The 11127-nt window shown below is 39.2% G+C and overlaps 1 long non-coding RNA gene across 2 annotated transcripts; it reads right to left on the bottom strand.

Annotated features, from left to right (window-relative positions):
* Positions 1-1590: 1590 nt before the first annotated feature.
* LOC124165477 lies at positions 1591-10867 on the bottom strand. Of its 2 annotated transcripts, none has more exons than XR_006866240.1 (4): positions 10829-10867; positions 7775-7988; positions 6383-6854; positions 1591-1662 (listed from the first exon to the last, which is right to left on the bottom strand). It is a non-coding gene; the product is annotated as an uncharacterized LOC124165477 (long non-coding RNA). The 2 variants fall into 2 exon arrangements; XR_006866239.1 differs by lacking the exon at positions 10829-10867 and adding an exon at positions 10466-10534.
* Between the last annotated feature and the right edge of the window lie 260 nt (positions 10868-11127).

Raw genomic sequence — 11127 nt, 5'->3', positions numbered from 1 at the left:
ATTTCAATCGATTTACTGAAACTGGGAGGGAGTGCTGTGGTGGGTTATATTCTTCATTTATTCAATGTAACTATGAACAGCCATACCCTACCCAAGGACTGGAAGAAGGCTAACATAAAGCCCATATTTAAAGGTGGTGACAAAAAACTTGTTGAGAATTATAGGCCAGTAAGCTTGACTTCAGTGGTTTGTAAATTAGTTGAAAAGATAATTGCTGAGTACCTCCGGGATTTGTGGGAAAGTGAAAATTGGTTATTCGAACGACAACACGGTTTTAGAAAAGGACACTCATGTCAAACCCAACTCTTAGGGTTCTGTCAAGAAATGGCTGACTCCATGGATGCGGGTTTGGAAGTGGACGCCGTTGTAGTAGACCTGTCTAAAGCCTTCGATAAAGTTGAACACAATCGACTCATACTAAAGATGAGACAATTACCCCAGCAAATAGACAAACGGGTGATCCTGTGGGTTGAGGACTTTCTGAAAGGTCGAACTCAAAGAGCACAAGTTGGGGATATGAGTTCTGATGAAACAATGGTTACATCGGGGGTGCCTCAAGGTAGTGTTCTTGGGCCAATCTTGTTTTTAATTTATCTAAATGACCTCCCAAACAAAATTAACTCGCATGTTAGACTTTTTGCCGACGATTGCATTATTTATAAACAGATAGGAGGAGAGAGCGATCATGAATCTCTGCAAGTGGACATTAATAAAATGGCAGACTGGGTGACTCAGAACGGGATGGATATAAACGTTAGTAAATGTAAGCTTATATCCTTCGGCAACAAGATAAAGTCTACCAAAAGAGACTATCAGTTCTTAGGTAACCCTATTCCTAGGTGTGACAACTGTAAATATTTAGGTGTCCACCTGTCTAAAGACTTGAATTGGGGGCTGAACGTTCAATATACTGCCAAGAAAGCCTTCAAGAAACTGCACTGGGTGATGAGAAATCTAAAGGGAAGCAAGTTTCGCACGAAGGAAATGGCCTATAAAACACTAGTTAGGCCTATCCTAGAGTATGCCTCAATGGTGTGGGATCCCTATGAGGTGGGACATATAAAGGCCTTGGAGAGAGTTCAAAGAAAAGCGGCTCGATACGTTTTGTGTAGGCATCGGAGGATAGAGAGCGTATCAGGCATGTTAAAAATACTGGGGTGGGAATCTTTGGAAAGTAGGAGAAAAAGAAACCGACTCTGCGGTATGTATAAAATATACAAAGGGGATAAAGCATGGAGGGAATTAAGCAATGAAGTGGGAAAACCTAACTTCATTGGTAGGAACGATCATCAGGTCAAAATCAAATGCCGGGCGCAGAGGACCTATGTTAAAAAATTTTCATACCTGAATAAAACAATTGAAGATTGGAACAGATTGCCTGCAGAGTTATTTGAGCCCTTTCCTAATAATGTAAAAATATTTAAGAAAAAGCTGAAAAAGTATTTAATTTTTTAGAAATTTTAATAAAATTTTAAAATTTGTACAACACTAGTTGATATGTGACTTTGTGAGGATGTTGTGTTTTTATTTTTTGTATATACATGTTACCACCTGGCCAGTTGCCAAATTGTAACTTATGCAATAATAATAATAATAATAGTATTAGGGCATTTTCTCATCTTCTTTGGCATCAGTTGGACTAAACACTCAACTGCAATTCACCTGGAATGAAAGGAAAATTTTGATCATGTAGCAGCCCAAGAAGATTATCACGAGTGTGTAAAATATTTAGCAATAAATATTTTTAATCAGTAACTACAACCACTTATTATTTTATAAATTTATTGGTCAGCATTACAAGTATATTAAACATAACTATCCAGAGCATTTTCAAAAATCTTTTTAGATATGACAACATGAGTGTACTGGTATCCCCACTGGTCCATATAAGACCTGGAAATATGAGACGCTTGGAAAAGGGAGCACGGAACTCCCATGAATGCAGCTAGCACGCGATCGCATCCGTTTCACGAAGGGGATAATATGTTTCCCAACATTGAAATGCAAAGTCATTCTGGCGATTATGCATCTGACTTTATTTTTGATGAATATTGCCGAAGACATCGAACGAGATAGAAAATCACGCATTGATAATTAATCTGGGACACGGATACGCCGCAACTGGATAGTCGGGAGTCTGCTGTATTAGAAAAGGGACTATATGCAAAAATGAGTAGAGAAAATTCACCACGAAATTCAGCTTCCATAAAGGCGAAATGTAAAGTCATACCACACACAGCCAAACATTTTAAACAGCATGTGGGAGGCATATGACCAATATTTGTTATTAGTTCTCACCAATTTTTAAACCATAAAACTCTTTTGATGAACTTTAAACTGTCAAAATAACCTTTAACGCTTTATATATACAGTAGTACCCCGTATTTGCGTTATCGGAATTTACGTTTTCCCACAAATTGCAAGTTTTTTTCTGGGTCCCATCATATTTCCTATCTCTCCAACGTAAATAGAACCCCGTACGCACGCCGTGTTTTTTTCGTTTTCCCGCCATTTGCATCACGACGTGCCGACTAAAAAAATGATTTGCCGACTAAAACAATTAATCTTTCATATCAGCCCTTATAAACTGTCTTTTGGCTTTCTTTCGCGCATTTGTATTTAAAAATACAAGAGAGAGAGATACGTAATGGGAACTATTTTCGGGAAGAATTTGAATGTGGCGCGACAAAACGCCACTAGCGTATGAAAGTTGCACAACGTCATTTCGTTTTCTGCCAGTGGATAAAGGATTCATGTTAAGAAAGTAGGTGTTTAAACGAATTCAAATTCGAGCTATCCAGCTATGTAATAATTATAACGTAAGAACTCCTGAAGGAATGTTGGCAATAATCATATAGTCTATAATTTGATACAAGAGTTTGAAAGGAAACCAGACATGATGGAACGTGATAAATGCCGGAATTATAAAACTTGACCGACAACTGGGATCATTTGCGCTGACTTCATTGAACAATTGCGTAGCAAGTATGGGTTAATTAAATACTTAAAATAACTTATTTAAACTTGAATTATCCCATTCAAATCACAGTGCATTGCAAACTATTGTAACTTTCAAAAATATTGAAGTCGCACGATAGTTTGTACTACTTGATCGCCGAGGAGTAGTTCAGATACTCGTGTGTTGCCAAGTTACCCTCAATTATTACGGGAAATAGAATTTATCCCACTTGAAAATGAAAATTCGAGGTGAAAAACGCTCCGAATCCGATCAGATTGCCAGTCTGAACATGATGCCATTTTAAAAAATGCAAACATTTATCAAAAAAGAGAAAATACTTGAAGAATTCCAGGTAAGAAGAATTAGAACAAATTCTAAACAAGTAGTTTTTAAATGAGTGCAAGATCATCAAATGTCCCTGCAAATGTTGTCATCTAAAGGCCTGTTTACATAGTACATTAACCATGCGAGGTAATGTAAAAATTTATGAACGCACGACTGTACACGAAAATGCACCATGTATTCACCCAACTTATGCGAATGCACGGACAGAAAATTGAACCTGTTCAAATTTGGTTCATGCATTCATAGTCAGATTTAGGGAAGGGGCATGAGCCCCCCTCCCCAGATGCTTAAAAACTAGACAAAATTTGAATACGGTTATCATATGCGGATTTACGGGGGGGTGGGGGGGGGGGGGCACGTGCCCCCCGAAACCTTACAAATTATGCAAGATTGTTAATGAGGTCCCTTTATCATTGCGTTCATTTTGTATTAAGAGGTAATCTTGTGCCCCCTCCCCCAGGACAAAATCCTGGATACGGCCTTGCTTGTGCCCTCCCAGAAAGAAATCCTGGATCTGCCCCTGGCAGTCATCATCACGTTTGCTTTGTTTTGTGTATTACGGAGGCTCAACCATTTAATTCAAAATTAATAACTTTGATATAAAAATAAAAAGAATTTCGTAAAGTCATTGTTATATCTTGCTTTTAATCTCGAGACAAGATCGTTTGCCTGTTAGGCCCTCCGTGCCCCTCCCAGAAAGAAAAATCCTGGATCTGCCCCCGCATGCATTTGTACAGGTCCTGTTCCGGTCCACAAAAGTGAAGCAGACATTAACTCCTACATTTTAATATATCATGTAAACAGGCCCAAAGGCCCTTGAGAAAAAGGATTGTATTTCCCCACAAGATTGGGAATCGAAGATTCCACAGCATCTATAATGGTTGGTTGGATAGATTAAAAAATAGTTGCCGTCTTGTATACAAACGGTGAGTGGTGAAAGCAAAGATGTTAACATAGAGACAGCAACTCAGTGGAAAAAAATCTGAATTGATTAGACTTCTGGAAGGTTACAGCCCAAAAGATGTTTTCAATGCAGATGAAACAGGATTATTTTTTAATTCTTACTGCCATCAAAAACACTGTGCTTCAGAGGGGAACAATGTTGTGGAATAATGCTTGGTGAAAAATTACAAAATTAACATTTCCAAAGCCAGTATGTGAGTAAAAGTGAAAATTCTCTATTTCCAACTACATATTTGCATTTTCCCGCAATTTGCACTTTTTTTCTTGGGTCCCTAGAAAAGTGTAAATAAGGGGTTTTACTGTATATATATATTGACCATTAATTACACTGTGGAACAGCCATTTTGTTGTCTTAGATCTGTGACTTTTTTCTGACTACCTTTTGGTCTCTGAAAGGTTCTCCTGGTTCATATTCGGGGTATTACTCTAAAGAATATCATACGACCATTATTGCAATTCTGTCTCCTGCAAGTTCCATCCATCGTGAAATAAAAATGCTGGAAGATACTCACGTAAAAGTTTTCGGCAAATTTATGAAAATAATATCTGCGAGAAAAAAATGAAAATTTTTTCTACCACAAACGACTAAGATTAATCGAGGAAATTAATTATGAATTGTTAACATGATCACGTAGTTTTGGAGAAAATATTTTGTGAGAACATAAATTTTTAAGTTGTCATCTCCAAGCAAGGGAGGCGGAATAGATTTTCCGTCCTCCATGAAAGATACAACGTAGTATCGCCAGAAACGGTTCATCAATTATATCACCTGTTAAACATTTTGACTATGCAATACATGATCGATTTTAAACCCTTTAACTGCCAGCCTATTTCAGGTGGGATGTACAAAGACTGCCAAGGCTATTTTCCAAAATAAACAACATTTCAGGTTTAAAAATTTTTCAGCTACTTAATATTATTTAATACTTCTAGATTTTTTTCTCAGGTCTTAAGATATATTTATATCTTATTTCCATATACAGATTATGGGGGTTTACGTAAATTACAGCCGATGAACAGGCCACAGTCACAAAAAAAGAGAAATAATTTGGGCGGATACGTCGGCCCCTGGCAGTTTTCGCTCAACCAGCAATGGTGGCAGTATAAGAGTTAAATCGATTTTTCAAATTGTTATCTAGGAAATGTTTAAATGTTTGTTACCCCCCCAACCACCTTCCCCTCTTCCCCTTTCTTCCACTCCCCCCTCCTCCCCACCCCATCAAACATCTATTTACGCTAGGTCTTTTAGTGTCACCCCTTGCGAAATATGGAATCGATAGGGTAGTACCTTCATCTAAGGAAACGAAAGGCATTGATTGCGATTCGTCACCCACCATTAATGTATTCATAATATACAAATAATTTGGCTTCAGAAATCCCAGTTCAGTTCAATATTGATGGTCAATTTTATCCTCGTTTGAAAAAGGACAGATTGGCGCCCGTGCGATGCCACTTCACATAACGTCACAGGGACCTAGTTTCTACACGAGTGGATAGGAGTTTTACATTGTCTGAGACTACCAATGCATGCATGACACACAGGGCTCAGGGAAACATGTCTTAATAACTACCTATTCAAATTACCAATGGTTGGAAAGTTTACTTCGTTTGATAAGGTATTAATAATACTTATTTAAGCCAAGCGCTACCTGCTAGCAGGGTACTCTGCTACCTGCTAGCAGGTAGTCCCTCGGACACAGGGACAGAACAACAACTCCATCCTTTTTTCACCTCATTAATTAAGTTTATTTTACATGTAACATGGCATTAGCTTTCACTCAGTAAGTTTTCGCAGGTTTTTCATGCCCCCTTCTTGTGTGGGCGTTTTCCTGCAGAGGGTTTTTTTGCTGAAGGATATTACACCCTTATCCTCATGTTTTCTCCCACAAACATAAATCTTTTTTACACAAAAATTTCACACATACTTTTTTATCTTTTTTGACATTTCACAAATACCGTATATTGTGTATCTTCTGTACTGTTAAGGTTTATATACCATTTTTTAATATGTTTGCATTGACGCTATCGAGGGGTAAAGTGGAAGAGAGGACTTTTCAGTCTCAACCTCGTACGAATAAAGGCATATATTTATTATTATTATTATTATTCCCTCACCCAACGAACAGCGTTCAGTACGTCTTTGCGCGGTGGTTGAGCGTGCTCTTCTGCGAGAAGCACTTGTGGCACACGCCACACGCAAAGGGCCTCTCCCCCATCTGCACCCACAAATAGTGTGTGCAGGCGCCGCAGGATCTCGTTTGGAGTCGATACCCGTGATGCTGTTTCCCACCCATGGGTGGCGGCGATGGCAAGGATCCTAGTATGGTTGTACCCAATATTCCTCGTAGTGGTCGAAAGAGTCGGCCATTCAGACCCCAATGTGAGTAAGAGATGGAGCTGGTGTGCTTCGGGGAGTCCTTGTTGTTTGCCGGGAGCGTAAGCAGCCCTAGAACCTCCTGGTCTGCGGGTGTGGGCAGAATTCCGGGTGCGGTGGCCGGGAGAAGCTGTCGAAAGCCTTGTTCTAGGGACAGGGTCTGGTAAGCTGGCTGCGATGCCGGAGGCTGTGACCCAAGGTAATGCGATGGTTCTTGTGTGGAAGGCAGCAAGGGTTTTGTAATGATAGGATAAACATCAGCGTAAAAATTTAAATGTCACGATGAGCGAACAGAAACTACATGACAGAAATAATGAATTCTTAAGGCCGATTTACACGGGGCATGGAATTGCGCAGATTAGAGGTGCATTAATTTCTAAAATGGCGTGGAATTGCACGAATGCATGAACGAAATTAGAACGGGCTATTCTGCCATCTCGCATCCACGCATTCTCGCATGTGTTCTAGCAATTCACTGCTTTACACGACACAATTTTGATTGCGCCTTCGGACGTATGTCAGATTGCACAATTCCATGTACCGTGTAAAACGGCTTTTAGAATAGTAAAAGAAGAGATTTCTTAATATTGTCAAGCCTATAATTTTTCCAGCGCCCTTGAAAGAGTTCTGATGCCCTGAAATATTATAATCACCTGGAAAGCATCATCAATCTCGATTACAACATCAACATATTACCCCAAAAGCCGTCCCAATGGCCGAGGGTGAAATCAATTTTTTCAGGCTGTGTAACTGATTCAATTTGTATATGAGAGCAGAGGGGTTGGAGAACAAGGTGATATCTTTGCCAAATTCGACCCAGAAATATGAATGTGAAATATCAAACCAAGTCATCGCATAAATTCAATAAAGCTGACTAGGTTTTGGAGAATGCTACGTGGAACAAAAGCAGACTTTTTTCAGGCGTTTCATCATCAAATTCACAGAGTATTCTGAAAAGACAAAAAGGCCCACATGATTCCACGACATCACAGCTTCACAGGTAAACAGACATCCTCAGCGGAGGGAAAGATCTAAGAAACACTCACGAATTGGACGAGAGAAAATTTAGAATTCCTTCCACCTCCAATTCGAAGTTTTTTCCACGAGAGGAGACTTTCAGTTCATGACTTTACCTGTGCGGTTTGACGGCACTGTGGCTCTTTGCGTGCTGGGTCAGGTCACTCGCCTTGATGTACCGTCATCCGAAATCCCTGCACGCAAAGGGGAGCTCCCCCAAGTGGTGCGTCCTTGCGTGGCACAACAGCTGACTGCTCTTGCCAAATTCCTTACTGCAATGCGAGCAAACGCAATGTTTGTCACTATCCCCATCCGCCATATCCCCGAGCCCTGTTCTCGGAAGACAATGAACGCACATCAAAGAAGAGTGAAGAAACAGGCCAAACTCCAATACAAGCATACCAACATAGTATGTATAAATGTAACATGCACTAACTCAAATAACGTCTTTCAAAGTGTACAACCAAATCAGAACATGTATACACACAACCAAAGTGCCTTTAAGTCAAAGAAATTTTACAACAATCCCGGTTGATGCCACGTTATTACTGCGATGGATTAGAATTTTAACACACCCAAAATTACTCACATACTTTTAAATAATATTATATTTATGGTTATAAAAGGACAAGGAATACATTACTTAGCATATGTTGTATTTAAAATTTAAATTTATTCAATGCAAGCTAAGACACCGTTTAGACCTCATGACCAGATATTGAAGCCACCTGAAATTCTATTCTTTGTGTTTTTGAAACTTACATATCAATTCTGTTGGTTTGCCTGACATTCCACGTTTCCATGCAGTCATAAAAAATATATTAAGCTATGGTGGAAGGTATTATTCGTTGATATTTGCATCTGAGTTTACCGATCCGACCGTACCTAGTAAGCATCAGAAGGATAAGGCTACAAGTGAATACCTACTAATCTCCGAGCGCCATACATACCATGTAAATTTAGCTGAAAAACGCCGAGTGAATTATTATAATCGAAAGTGGAAAATTTGATAACTATCGAAAATCCAGGCTTAAGTCTGTGTCGCGACCCGACCCCGGATAAGCCGGGACTCGAATCCGAACTATTTTAACGTGGGCTCTTGCCCTTGGCGTCGGGTATCAATGATAGTCATGGATTGCATTTTAATAAAAGAAAAAGGAACTCTACCTTTTTTTCCGGCGACGGCACGAATCACCCTGGGAGGCTGGAGGCAGGAGAAGGCGGCAGCACGCTGTGGCGACAGGCGATAGACTGGCAAATACTGGCCTAGCGATGGATAGGGCGCGAGGAATTTCCCAAGTTCCCGGAGGGGGAAGGGATTATGAAGTCTAAATTTTGCAAGTAACGGAAGCTGATGGCGAAAATGGCCCACAAGAGAGGGCCTAAAAGCAAGGTATGAAGAGAGTGAAAGCAAAAAATACCAGATCCCGGGAAGCGGGTATCGACGAGCCAAGCAGGCGCGAGACAAGAGTTTACAATAATCAAGGCATGCACAATCACGCCTTTCGCGATCAAAACTTCACCCCGAAGTAGTCGAAGACTCGAAGTAGAAGACCTCAAGTATCTCCCGGTTTACCTTTATATAGTGTCTCTCGAATGACGTAGAGACGTTCAAAAAGCCCAGGTATTCCGCGAAAACATATCTTTTAAACTAGACCCCCCCCTTCAAAAGTTAGAACCCGTGAGCGTTCCATTAATGGTGTTTATTCTTATTTGCCAGTCTCTCGGTCATTGCCTTTCCTTCTCCTCCTCCCGGATCTCCCATTTTATGAAAAACAGGGCTGTTTGTGCATCGTCCTCTGCCTCGCAAACAGCCCTGTCCTCCGCGAAATAATTTGCAAATGGCCCCCGAATTTCGGGCCATTACATCTGCTACACCGCGCGATAGTATAAAAAAATGCCGAAAAGTTTTTTTTTATTTAGCTCCAATGCTCAAAATAGGGGTGCGCCTCTTACACACGCTTATACAGTAATTAACGCATAATTCCAGGGACTTATAATTCAAACATGATTCCTGATTTTCCCAGTGGACACCCTGTTACCCCACGTCGTGGTGAAGGATAAGCTAAAAATTCATGGACTAATATGGTGATTCTTATACACCACATCATGAGAATATATTTCAGTGTTACCTACTTAATAATCATTACTAGAGCGCGGAAAAAAAGTCTCTAATTTTAAAAAAAAAGTCGCCTAAAAAGTCGTCAATATTTTTTAAAAAAGTCTCCTTAAAAGTCTGAGTTATTTCCATGAGAAAGTGGCTGAATTTAACTGAATTTATTGAGAAAAGAGGGTAGAGATGCGGATTCGTGGGTTAAAGAGTTATTTTATGGACTTTTAAGACAGTAGATCACCATAATTTAAAAATATTTTTTTTTAAATTCTGAATAACTCTTTCTTTGATGATCAGCGAGAATATAGTTGACCCCTGTATTTTTTTTAGCTGATCAATATCTATCTTTATTTATAAATAGGGAAATTAAAGTCAAATTACAGGTTATGGATAACTGATTTTATTTATTAATTTCATGATATTAAATAAAGAAAAAAAAACGTATTTTCATTCACTTTGAGTTGCATTGCCAAAAAATTATTTAATGAAGTAGTGACAGATAAGGTATTTTTCTATGTTTTCCATGGTAAATGCTGTGCGACGTTCGGTCATAAGTTTATACGTCGAAAACGATCGCTCAACTTCACATGTTGTAATAGGAGCATATCGCAGTGTAGCCACTTCACTTAAGGTGAGTTTTTGTAAAAAATTAAATGCCTGCCCCTTGGCCTCTCCGTAATTACTGCTTATTCACCCTTTACTCATTCAAGTATCTTCTTCACATCCATTATTGTCACACCGAATCACTGAGGCTCAGGATAGAAGATTCAAGATATTTGATTTTTTCTGCCAAAAACCCAAAGGATGCTGAAATACATATCATTTCCAGTGGGAGTGTACTATCTTCTAAGAGTTCTCGAGCAATTTCTATACATTCTGCATCGTCTTCAGGGTCAATAGTCTGTATAACCTGAAGTAAAAAATTAAAATGCAGTTTACCTCTTTAATTTAGAACGTGCAGTTGTAGTTATTTTAACTGAGCCCAATTGCAGGAATTCTATTTCATATAATGAAATTGATTCATCAGTCACAATCATAACTACAAATGATTACTTACATTCTTAATTTTCTCAAAGTGTAGTGCATTGAACACGCAAGCTTCCAGCCATGTTCCAAATTTCGTGAGGACTGGATCCGGAGGCAATGGCAGATCACAGAAAAATATATTGTATATTTCCACGCACGATGGTGCTTTCAAAAATACCTACAAAAATATTAAACATTAGTTCTGCAGTAATATATTTTTTTAGAAAATTTATTTTTAGTTTTATTAACGGCAAGTACCTACCTTCTTAATGGTAGAGCCCCACTTATTTGCAGTGGGAAATCTTATGCGAATTTCTTCGCATACTCTGT

Source organism: Ischnura elegans, chromosome 9 (genome assembly GCF_921293095.1).
Source record: "Ischnura elegans chromosome 9, ioIscEleg1.1, whole genome shotgun sequence".
Lineage (NCBI taxonomy): Eukaryota > Metazoa > Arthropoda > Insecta > Odonata > Coenagrionidae > Ischnura > Ischnura elegans.
The sequence above is the reverse complement of the archived record's forward strand: the minus strand, read 5'-3'. Positions and strand labels throughout refer to the sequence as shown.